At 33.7% G+C, this 9606-nt stretch overlaps 1 long non-coding RNA gene across 1 annotated transcript; it reads left to right on the top strand.

Annotated features, from left to right (window-relative positions):
- Window positions 1-220: 220 nt before the first annotated feature.
- LOC143590257 (uncharacterized) lies at window positions 221-2223 on the top strand. The gene is made up of 3 exons (XR_013145444.1): window positions 221-1340; window positions 1426-1480; window positions 1872-2223. It is a non-coding gene; the product is annotated as an uncharacterized LOC143590257 (long non-coding RNA).
- Window positions 2224-9606: the final 7383 nt, after the last annotated feature.

Below are 9606 nucleotides of genomic sequence, written 5' to 3'. Positions count from 1 at the left end.
CATTTAGGTTTTGTGCCACTAATTTTGTTTTTTAATGGCACTTTGCGTATGCTATCTTTGCTTATAACACAATTTAGTGGCACTTAGTTTTAGTGTCACTAATTTACGATTCTAGTGGCACTTTGCTATGCCACTAAAAATTTAGTGCCACACGTTTGCTAAAAGATCGAGCCGCTCAAAGATGAATGAGCCTCATGTTACCAGGACAAAATTGTTTGCTAGACTTTCTCATGAAGAGGTATTATTTTAGCTATTTTGAATTAAATTATTGTCTTCTTTTTGTTTCTTGTCCCTTACTAAACATCAAACACAATTGTAGGCCATGAATAATAATGGTGTACACCCAACACGAGGATAACTATATATAAAAACTCACACTCGTAAAGAAGGAACAATTGTTGATGAGGAAGCCACTAAATTTTTGGTAATGTATATTTAGTAACACTGATCAATTTCTTTCTTGTCAACAGTTTTTGGTAATCAATTGTGTTCTTTTGTTTATACTTATCGATCTTATCCAAATTCCAACTGTTTCCACACATTCATTTATTAACAGGTTACTTAATTACAAAAATGACCCAAATAATGAATTTGGTTATGTTCCAAATTCCAATCTATTAGTTTTGTTTTTTTTTCGTCTTTGGTTGATACCAAAACCGTATCCAAACCAAATAGTTTGCTCTTTATAAAACATAAAACCAAACCGTTGGTTTTTTTATTGGCTTTGGTTATTTCTGTTTGGTTACGTCAGTTATTCCGGTTACGGTTTTGTTATTTCGGTTTCATGCACACCCGTAGCTAAAAGTGGAACAGGTCAAACGAGCTGAATGTCGATCAAATTCTATCTCTAATGTATCAACCTTCTGAATAGATTTAATTCAGAGATCTAGAAAATTATTGTAACAATACTAAATTTACTAATTAGTTAAAATGGCCAAAAACTGTTGACAAGAAAGAAAGTAATAGTGATCAATATACTAACATTAAAAAAACCCATCAGTTTATTAATATTGTATGTGCTTATGTCTTTATAAAATTACTTACCTTTATTATTTTGTATTTAGGCTTCATTAAAAACTATTGCAAGTAACTCTACAAGTTAATCCGGAGATCCATGTGATTTTTCAAATGATGACTACTCAAAAGTTAAAGGCCCGGAGAAAAGGGGATACGTTCGATTAGTTGGAAGGATGCTGACTGCAAAAAGTAAAGATGATTCTTCAACAAATTCACATAAAGTTGATCGACTAATGAGTGTTGTCAATGTTATGTTGAACGTTATTCAAGAACATATTCCCAATGCGAACTTGTCTTCGGTTCTTAGCGATATGAACATAGAGGTACTCACATTTATAAACTATTGTTTAATATTTTTATTGTTACATATCAATATATTAACATTTTTTTCTCATTTATATATTTTAGGTACCGAGTACAATTTCTTCGGTTAACCAAGTATGATCTTCACGAAATAATAATGGTAATTTGTTTTATATGATTTGTTTTTAACTAGAGGTGCAAATCCTAACCGGTTAACCGAACCAAAACCAGTTACTTTTCAATTGTAAATAATGATTAGGAACCGGTTAGGGATTTTCACATAGGAACCATTTAAACTAAACCGGTTAACGAACATATATATATATAATAAAAATATTTGCCTCGTTAGCCGGCTCAAGCTCGACAATGAAACTTGGGCTGGTTTATAGAACAAGCTTATTTTTAGGCTCGGGCTAGTTTAGCTTTTCCACAAGCGTTGAGATGGTTGATTTTAATAGGTTATTATCGATTTTAGATTCATAATTAAGTATGCTACACAAGTTAGTGTACATATTATTTACATATTGAAAAGTTTTTATTTTTCTTATTAGGCACCTTGCAAGAAGATTGAAGATGGTGAAAGAGGTTAACAAGTGTGATGAAGTTTTTAGTTTTTATTCGAATATTTGTTATTTTCCTTTTTATATGATTGATTTTTGACTTGACTTAAGAGTTATTAGACATATAATATGAATATGGAATGCGATTGGTGTGTGTTTAGAATGCGACTGAACTTTTAGTTGTGGTCAAGATATTATAATTTCTATGTTTGACGGTTTTATTTTTATTTTATGTTGGTAGACGGATAAAATGCCACTGAAAGTCCAGAATGTTATAATTGGCATACGAAAAAATGCCACTAAAAGTCCAAAAATAATTTAATGGCATACGGATAAAAATGCCACTGAAATTTCATAATGTTTTTATGGCATACGGATAAAAATGCCACTAAAATTCCAAAATGTTATTAATGGATTGAGTTTGGATTGTTTGGTTTGGATATGAGTTTGGCCGAGAAACAGAGGATCAGTTTTGGTCAAATTGGATTTGTGACAAGTGTAATTGTGTTATGGGTTTGATACGAGTGGATTCATGATCGGTGTGCGAGTATTTTGGTAGCTTATTTGTGTGATTTGGTTATGAATTGAGTAGTATTACAAATCTGAGTTTCTGGGTTTGGTATTCATCATTTACAGAAAATTTGAAAATTCTCTTTGAAGATTTGAATATGACTATGATTCGTTATCATCTCTATGTTGATTCGTTAACTGATCTAGTCAATTCGTTATAAATTCTTAGTGATTTGTCAACCAGTTCATTTCATCATTTGATTCGTGTGACACGTGTCTACCTTGGAAATTGTGTTATAACAACCTGTGCCACGTGGCATTAGGTGTCAGAGTTTGTTACAAACGGTTGTAACAACCTGATTCGCTATAGGTTGATTCGCTATCAACTGTAGCTTGTTCGTTATCTAATTCGCTAAGGATTTCTTAGTGATTCGATACAGGAAACCTTCTAGTTCGCTAATCTAGTCCTTCGTGATTTGATTAGTCAATTCGTTAGTTTGACTGGTGCGTTGACTGATTCGTTGACCATCTGTTTCGTGGTTTGATTGATTCGTTGACCGTCTAATTCGTTAATCATCGGATTCGCTTCAATCATTTCTGATTCGTTAACATTAATCTTTACTTGGTTAATCTGAGATTCGTTAAACACCGTTCACATTCACTATAACTGTTCACAGTTCGTTACACTGTTTACAGATTCGTTAACTACTTTTAATTTTAATCCTTAAAGTTTCAAACTTTTACAAAAATGGCTGGTATGTACGCACTAGCTTCTGAAAACATCTTGATGCAACAAATGTTGCAACTTGATACCGAGATAGGTTCACATTCGAAATGTCCAAGGTTGATAAAATTAGCGATTTTGCTAAATGGGAACCCCGTTTTCGTGCTCATTTGGGTTCCGTTCACCCTGACTGCTCGTATTGCCTATATGAGGTATATGTTGCCCCAATGATTGGTGATGACACTATTGGGTATACTCCTAAAGCTGTTTCTCAATATTCACAAGAAGAGAAGAAAGCTTTAGAGATCGAGATAAAAGCTTATTCTACCCTTACATTACCCGAAAATATCTTTCACCAAGTGGGTAGCATAAAGAGATGTGCTTTTTTATTTCAACAACTGCGTATGAGAAGTATGGGAAATAAAGCTGAGAATAAGAAAGTGATGCTTAAGTTTCAATTTCGGAACTTTAATTTATTGAAGGGAGAAACAGTTGAAGAAATGACTACAAGGTTCAATCACTTTATTGCTGAGACGGACAAAATGAATCTGGAAATTTCTGAGACTGATAAAATTGACACTATTAAGAGTGTGCTACCAAGTTCTTACTCAACATTTCTAATGGTTTTGAAAGAGAATGATTATTTCTTGAATGACGACTTGACTGCTATGGAATTCTTACAAAAGATTGAGGCAAGAGAATACGATCTTAAATGTCAAAAACCTTTCAAGGAAAGTCAAGATCCTGCTTTCTATGAAGGAAATATGACTCTATGTTCAACTATCTCTCCGATAACTGCTTTCCTTACCCAAGCTACAAGTGAAAAAGAATCAACTATATTTAATGATCCAAACGCATGTTTTTACACTGCTGGTAATTCTGGATCATCTAGTGGTTCTGGAAGTTCAACTACTACTAATCCAATTGTTTCACCACCTAGTGTCAATATGAAGGAAGCTGAATAGAATTTTGCTTTTCTAACTGCCTTTATGTCTTCATATGAAAACTTGGTTAGTAGTAAGATTGCCAGAAGTGATCTAACTGATGAGGATTATGATCAGATTGATCCAGATGATTTGGAAATCATGGATTTAAAGTGAAACATGGCTATGATCGTCCGCAAAGTTAAAAGATTCATGCAAAGGACTGGAAAAGATCTTCCGGCCTTAAACAAGAAATTGGGATTTGACAAGTTGAAAGTGAAATGCTATAATTGTCAAGAGTTTGGGCATTTTGCAAAGGAATGTGACAAACCGAAGAAAGAGTATACCAGTCCTCGTGGTTAACATCAAAATTCTTCTACACCACGAGATAGTGATACTGAAAAGAAACCATCTAAATCACAAGCATTGTTGGCATATGGAAATGATTGGTCACAACGGTTACTGTGTAATGACACTCAATCAAATTTGGCTATGTTTGGGTTAACTAAAGACTGTCAAGATGCAAGTGAAAGTGAGCTGTCTTATGATAATGATTCTGAATCTGATTTCGACAATTCATGTGACAAGTCTCCAACTGTATTTGCTTGCATGGCTAAGATTAAAGAGGTTAGTCATTCTATCTCTGCTACTTCATCTGTTAAAGTATCATGTGTTGACTGTGAGTCTAACAAACCTAAGTTATAAGCTTTGAAAAATCATAATGATAATCTAGTAAGAGAAATTGCTTCTCTGAAGGATACTTATCGACAATCTCTTGAATTTCAAATGAGATCTCGAGAAAAGATTGAAGCATTGTCGACAAGTAACCACGATCTCAAAGCTGAGTTATCTGTGAAAATGACTATTAATGAACAAAAGTTTCAAGAAATTTTAAAACATAGATCAAAGATAACCGAGCTTGAAAATGAGGTTCTTGAGTTGAAGAACAAATTGGGTAAATTTAGAAATTCTTCTTTTCTGTTGAATGTAATTATTGAAGTTTCTGGAAAACAAAAGGATTCAAAGAAAGGCATCGGTTTGTTGAAATTCCGCCACATTTTCATAATGATTATAAAATTAATCCTTTTGCTAGAAAAGAAGAGGATTTGATTGAAAAAGAATCTGTGATTTCTGAAAAATCTAAACCGGTTAAAACAGAAACTGTTAGTGCACGGTTTTGCGTCTTGAGTCTTTGTAATTTTCGTTAACGTTTCGTTTATTATTTAATGTAATAACTAGTTAACTTATTATCTAGTTCGTTATGTTAAGTCTAGTTCGCTAGGGGATGTTAGCGAACTAAGACATTAAATGTATTCCCTCCTGATTCGTTAGGGGATGTTAACGAATCAGGGGATGTTTCGTTAACTTAATGTATGTAACGAAGGAGAGTCTGGTTCGCTAGGGGATGTTAGCGAACCAGATACTCTTCTATATATAGTGAACCCCTATTCACTGTTTATTTAAGAATTAAGAGTTAATTATCAAACCTCTGTCCAATTGTTCTCTCGATCTTCAAGCTAATATTATTTGAATTACACTAACACATATATTGATAATACATATACATATACAACAATTAATCTATTGTAATTATGAGCTAGATCTATAAACGTATTAATCGGTTATTCACAGATCTGAGATCTGTTATAGTTATAGTTATTGGATTGATACGAAATGGGTACCAACAAGTGGTATCAGAGCTGTTGGTGCTCATTAAACTTGATTTGGTGTTTGAATTAGTTCGATATTGTTAGTTTTATGTTTAAGTGAACTTTGGACTAAGTTTATGTTGATTTGATTGAATTATGGTTGAATTGGACTGGATTTGAGTTGATTAAGGTATTGGTACGGATTAGTCAATTGGAATTGAGGTTTGAATTGGGTTTGTGTGGATTGGTTTTGGTTTCGGTTTAAGTCCGAAACAGGGTATATGTTATGATATAATTGGATCGGTAATTGGAATTGTTTGATATCGAGGTTTAGTTTACTAGATTCGCGATGATGTTATGAGTTGTTTGATAGGTCATTTGTGCAATTTGGTTATGATTTGAGATAGTATTACGAATTTGATATTTCTGGGTTTCTGGTTTTTTGTAGTTTGATGTTATCATTTTTGGAATTTCATGTTGAAGATTTGAAGATTCAAGATAAATATGATTCGTTACGTTTATTCGCTATACTGTTTAACTTAATTCGTTCATCAAAGTTGCTAATTCGTTATCCTATTCAGGTAATTCGTTAGCCAGTTCGTGTGAGTTGTTAATTCGTGTTATTTGATTCGTCAATTGGATTAACCGATTCGTGTGACACGCGTCCACTTTAGGATTTGTGTTATAACAACCTTTGCCACGTGGCATAAGGTGTCAGAGTTTGTTACAAACGGTTGTAACAACCTGATTCGCTATAGTTTGATTCGTTATCAACTAAAGTCAATTCGTTATCTTATTCGCTAAGCATTTCTTAGTGATTCGTTACTGTTTATCATTTGATTCACTAAGATTGATTCTTGGTGATTCGCTTGGTTAATTCATTAATCTTCGGACTTGTTGGTTGATTCGTTAAGTTCAGTTGTGATTCGGGGACAGATTCGTTAACTATCAATCTTAACTTCGTTAAGACTTGATTCATTATTCTCCTGTTTATAGTTCGCTATAACTGTTCACAGATCCGTTAACGTTATTCGCTATTTGATTCGTTAAACCCTAGAATTTTCAAAGATGGCTGGTATGTATGCATTAGCGTCTCAGAACATGTTGATGCAACAAATATTGCAACTTGATAACGAGATTGGTTCACATTCTAAATGTCCTAGATTGATGAAGTTTAGTGACTTTGCAAAGTGGGAACCTCGGTTTCGTGCTCATTTGGGGTCTGTTCACCCTGATTGCTCATACTGTCTCGATGAAGTTTATGTAGCACCCATGATTGGTGATGATACTATTGGGTATACTCCTAAAGCTGTTTCTCAATACTCACAAGAAGAGAAGAAAGCTTTAGAAATCGAGATAAAAGCCTATTCCACTCTCACTATGGCATTGCCAGAAAATATTTTTCATCAAGTGGGTAGTATCAAGAGATGTGCTTCTTTATTTCAACATCTACGTATGAGAAGTATGGGGAACACGACTGAGAGTAAGAAAGTGATGCTTAAGTTTCAGTTTCGAAATTTTAATCTATTGAAGGGAGAAACAGTTGAAGAGATGATTACAAGGTTTATTCACTTAATTGCTTAAATGGACAAGATGAAATTGGAAGTTTCTGAAACAGATAAAATTGACACTATTAAGAGTGTGCTTCCAAGTTCTTATTCAACATTTCTCATGGTGTTAAAAGAGAATGATTATTTCTTGAACGAAGACTTGACTGCACTTGAATTTTTTCAAAAGATCGAAGCTAGAGAATATGATCTTAAGTGTCAAAAATCGCTAAGGAAAATCAAGATCCAGCTTTCTATGGTGGAAGTATGCCTCTTAATTCAACGATCTCTCCAATCAATGCTTTTCTTACCCAAGCTGCAAGTGAAAAAGAATCAACTATGTTCAATGATCCAAAAGTTTGTTTCTATTCTACTGGTAATTCTGGAACCTGAGATCCTAGTGTTAATATGAAGGAAGCTGAGCAAAACTACTACTAATCCATTTGCTTCAACACCTATTGTTAATATGAAGGAAGCTGAGCAAAACTTTGCTTTTCTGACAGCTTTCATGTCTTCATACGAAAACTTGGTAAGTAGTAAGATTGCCACAAGTGATTTAACTGATGAGGATTATGATCAGATAGATCCTGATGATTTGGAAATCATGGATTTAAAGTGGAACATGGCTATGATTGTCCGTAAGGTTAAAAGATTCATGCAGAGAACTAGTAAAGATCTTCCAGCTTTAAACAAGAAGTTGGGTTTTGACAAGTTGAAAGTAAAATGCTATAATTGTCAAGAATTTGGACATTTCGCAAAGGAATGTGACAAACCAAAGAAAGAATACATTGGTTCTCGTGGTCAAAATTATTCTACACCTCGAGGTAGTGATGCTGAAAAGAAACCTTATTCTTTTACAACACAAGCAATGCTAGCAGATGGTAATGACCGGTCACAACGGTTATTATGTAATGATGCTCAAGCAAATATGGCTATGTTTGGATTACATAAAGATAGTCAAGATACAAGTGGGAGTGAGATGTCTCCTGATAATGATTCTGGTTCTGATTCTGACAACTTTTGCGACAAACCCTCAACAGTACTTGCTTGCATGGCCAAAATCAATGAGGTTAGTCATTCTATCTCTGCTACTTCATCTGTTAAAGTGTCATGCGATGATTGTGAATCTAACATACCTAAGTTAGAAGCTTTGAAAAGTCAAAATGATAATCTGGTAAGAGAAATTGCTTCTCTAAAGGATACTTATCGACAATCTCTTGAATCTCAAATGAGATCTCGAGAAAAGATTGAAGCATTGGCGACAAGTAACCATGATCTCAAAGCTGAGTTATCTGTGAAAATGACGATTAATGACCAAAAGTTTCAAGAAATTCTGAAACATCGTTCAAAGATAATCAAGCTTGAGAATGAGGTTCTTTAGTTGAAGAACAAACTGGGAAAGTTTAGGAATTCTTCTTTTTTGTTGAATGAAATTATTGAAGTATCTGGTAAACAAAAGTATTCTAAGAAAGGTATTGGTTTTGTTGAAGTTCCACCTCCATTTCACAATGATTACAAAATTAATCCTTTTGCTAGAAAAGAAGAAGATTTGATTGAGAAAGAAACAGTGATTTCTGAAAAATCTAAACCAGTTAACTCAGTAAAACCAGTTAAAACAGAAACTGTTAAGACCCAGGTTTCTCCTCATGTTCAAAGTAAAAAGGTTTTTGTTGAGAATGATGATAAAGTGATTATCGAGGACGTGTTTGAACCTGAGATCTTACACAAGAATAAGAACATCCCAAGTTCTAATCATATTCTTTGCGAACCTCAAGAATTTGAGGAAGTTGTGTATGGTTCATTCAAGTCTTACATGAAAAAGGAAGAACCGGTAAAAACTAAACCTGTAAAGGCAAAGAAGTCAGATAAACCAAAGATTTCTAATGAGGACTTAATGCGGTTTGTTAATCGTCCTAGTTCTAAGCCTTCACCTGTTAGAGTTTTTAAATTAAAAGGGATGGACACAATGTTCACAAAAAAAAGATATTCCAATAAGTATCATTAAACCTGAACTTATTGAGAGTGTCTTTATCAATGAAACGTAAAAAAATCAAGATCTTTTAACGTCGATATGCTCAAGCGAAAACATCAGTTCCATCTGACCCATTGACTAAGGCAAAGCATGTTTTAAAACAAGCTAAGAAAATCAACTTTGTGAAGTCAACTGGGACATACACATTAAAAAGTTTTTCAAATTGTTCTAATTTGGATTTTTACTTGAAAAAGAAATCTGAATTAACTGATGAGTTTGCTAAGAGCATGACCAAGAATGTGAGTCATCATCAAACTTCTGCATCATTCATTCCAGCTACTTCACAACAACATCGTGTAGACATGCGAAGCTGTTTTCTTTGCGGTCAACTTGGTCATTTT

Source organism: Bidens hawaiensis, unplaced genomic scaffold, assembly GCF_021521415.1.
Source record: "Bidens hawaiensis isolate Kalapana, Puna unplaced genomic scaffold, B.hawaiensis_p1.1 tig00001647_1, whole genome shotgun sequence".
NCBI classification, from domain to species: domain Eukaryota; kingdom Viridiplantae; phylum Streptophyta; class Magnoliopsida; order Asterales; family Asteraceae; genus Bidens; species Bidens hawaiensis.
The sequence above is the reverse complement of the archived record's forward strand: the minus strand, read 5'-3'. Positions and strand labels throughout refer to the sequence as shown.